A 3,442-nucleotide genomic window follows, 5' to 3' on the forward strand; every position below is an offset into this window, starting at 1 on the left:
CCTTCTAATGCTTAGGTTACTCTGCCATAACCAAAACTCTTGTTGTCGATATTGATATCCCTTTTGAAAGTGCAACATATAGTTATTCGTGTAAGAAAATATATTGTGATAAATATAATTCAATATTTAGGATGTTTGTCCTTGTGTTTTATTTATTATAACTACAAAACATAAACATACTGAAAATTATTTTCACACCAATTTAAAAGGATATTCTTTTTTCGTAAGACGAAAGTTAAATTTGGGGATAAATACATACTTAGACGCACATTGACCAGTATCATAAGTTCTGCATGTATGACGTTATTGTCAAAACTTCTATATATCATATGTGTACTATTACATAAGCTATTCAGCGGATCTAAGTTTTCAGTAGCATGACGGGCATAAACATATATGAAATGGAAGATCAATTTTTACTTAGTCTATTATATATATGGTGACACTAACATACGTAAAAAATAATAAACTTTACGACAAACATGTACGGTAGAAGGCCAATTGGTATTAAAGTATTTAAGTTCTCTTCTTGGTAGTTATTGTTGGTATCATCTTCTGTTGAGTCAAAACTAAAAAATATTTTAATTTTACCATAAAACTTAGAAATTAACATTTTATTTAGTTGATAAACATATTCATTTCTGCTATCTAAGATAGCTCTTTAATTTCTATCATGTAATTTGCACAAATTGCGTTTTAATCTAATGATAAAAATATTTTCCTTATTAAATGCACTATTATTACTATTGGGGGTTGATAACCAAGTGTTCTAGAAAAATCAAATCATCTTTTATTGGATGCTCTTCTTCGTTTCCGACACGAAGCTAGAAGTCACTGAATGTTGGATCTGTTCTTACTTTTATATTTCTTGTCATTTGATTTTTTTTCATTTGAGTTCATAAGTATAATTTTGGCAAGCTCGCTTTTACATTTTTTGATTTGGTCAATTTTGGAACTACTGATCGTACTTGACAGAAATCACCTCTCAAACTATTACTTTTCTACCAAACGGTTCATCGATATCCAATATATCTCTAAAACTCTGGGCGATTGTTTCGATCGTTTGACGCTTAGCCAAAAGCACTTCATCCCATATTATCACTTTTACTTTCCTTATAAATTTAGTGTTATTGATTTGATTTGATATATTTGTGATGGTTATTTCAGTTATTTGAAGAGGTATATCAAATCTAAAGTGAGTTGTACGACCTCATAATAAAATTATTGCTGGTACACGTGTTCTTATTGCTAATAATATTATGCTTCTTGATCTGACATTTACAAGTAATGCATGACATATGAATATTATTTTGATTCTGCAAGAGCCATCTACAAAGGATAATCCCGCTATACCAGAATCATTTTTTTATAATGTAGTCTTGAAAGCTTATTCTTGTTCAGGATTTAACTTTGATTGTGCTTCCTCAAACACTTGTGTGTCCTTCTAAATATTATATTTTTTTTCAAATTGAAAAATAATTTTACTCATATGATGAATTTAAAAAATAATTTAATTGGATTCTCTTGCTAAATAATTAATTGAAAGATTTAATAATTTATTTTTTGATGATTTAGATTCTTAATATTAGTTCATCTCATGCTTGAATATTTAACCATGATTATAATTTTATCTACCATAAATTTTATTTTCAGAGAGTAAAAAGATCGATGACATTCCACTTCTAGATGTTTATGTTTGCAAAATCATCAGTGGTATTGGGTCTTACCAACATTTTTCTTTCTTTTCTCATACATTTATATTCTTAAAATTTTTCTTAGTTGTTCTTTAATAATTGGGTATAGCTTTCTATATTACACGAAAAATTAATTTAAAAAAATTATTTTAGTAGGAAAGCAATTCAAATATAATACGCCAAATACCTGTGTGGCCCCTTAAACTTGACTCCAGTTTCCACTTTGACACTTCAACTAAGGCTAGTACCTATTGAACACTCCAACTTATTTGAAAGTGTACCTATTAAATACAAAGTATGACATGGCAAAAACAAGTGTTTCTCACTTTCCCAAAGCGAGTGAACTCATACCAAAACCATATTTTTTCTTTATACCAAAACCAGGACATAATAGCGTGAACCCAAAACGCCATAACCACCAGCTTCAATGTCTCTGTCATTTCTTTTAAAAAATCACAACTATCTTCAACAACACAAAACACATACAGTTGCACCACCAGCTTCACCAAAACTCGACAATCGTCTCACCTCACCTTCACCAAAAAATCTCATACACAGAGAAAATCACCATTAACACAGAACAAAAACCTCCCTTTCAGATTCTTCAATTTCGTCAAACATAAACAGAGGAATCAAAGCTACACACAACGATTTTAAACAGTGCACATTCTTCCTCTCAATAAAAGTCATTGGAACTTGAATTTTTCTTAAATTTCAATCAAAAAATAAGATTTTAAATTTTTGTTAACAAAAAAAATTTAAATCGTAAAATAATTAAAACCCATAAAAGAAAAGAAAAAAGAAAAAAAGAGAGGAAACCCCAAGAAATTTGAGAAAAGCTTGGGATATCCATTTATGTTTTCAAAGGGAAAGAGAACCATAGATTTGGAAAAAAAATCAGTATATTTGAGTGAGTCCTTTTATCTTTGTGCCTCGTCCAAGTATCAAATCGGCATCATTTTTGGTGAAGATAGTGTCGATGGTAGCTACGGTCGAAAGTGATTGAGTAGCTTTTATCTGTACATAGGTGAGGATTGCCTGACAATGAATGGTGAAGAAGGAGGAGGAACTGGAAAGAGGGGGGCAGAGAAACGATGGAACTACTTAGGTGGGGGAGAGGATTTTATGTGGAAATAAAATTTCTTTTTTTCTTAAGATTATTTGGACCCATATGCGACGTGTCTTTGTCTCATTTGTCACTTTGCCACCTCATCCGCGTGTGACTAACACGCACTTTATTTTTTTGACTGGCAGTAAGTGAGGGGTTTAATAGGTACACTTTCAAATAAGTTGGAGTGTTCAATAGGTACTGGCCTTAGCTGAAGTGTCAAAATAGAAACTGGAGCCAAGTTTAAGGGGCCACACAGGTATTTGGCCAATATAATATAATAATATATTATTGAGAGGATTTTTTTCTCAATTTCAACGCTTTATGCCGTGCGTATAGTATTATTTTTATTTTTTTTGGTATTGAATATTATAAAGTGGTAATGTATTACCAATATGGAGGATTCTTATGAAAATGATTTTATTAAACATTCCTACATATTTTTAATAAGAATTCAATAGACAAGATTGTATTAATTTTAAAATCTTAAACATTAAAAATATTAACATAGAAGTTATTATAGTCCAAAAAAATAAGTTATTACAACTATATTATTTTCCTATGAGTTATTCTATTTAATATTTTAGTGCTATTTTGGTCTATCAATATTATATCCGTACTTTTATAATAATATAGGTTC

The sequence above is a fragment of the Nicotiana tabacum genome, chromosome 12 (genome assembly GCF_000715075.1).
Source record: "Nicotiana tabacum cultivar K326 chromosome 12, ASM71507v2, whole genome shotgun sequence".
NCBI classification, from domain to species: domain Eukaryota; kingdom Viridiplantae; phylum Streptophyta; class Magnoliopsida; order Solanales; family Solanaceae; genus Nicotiana; species Nicotiana tabacum.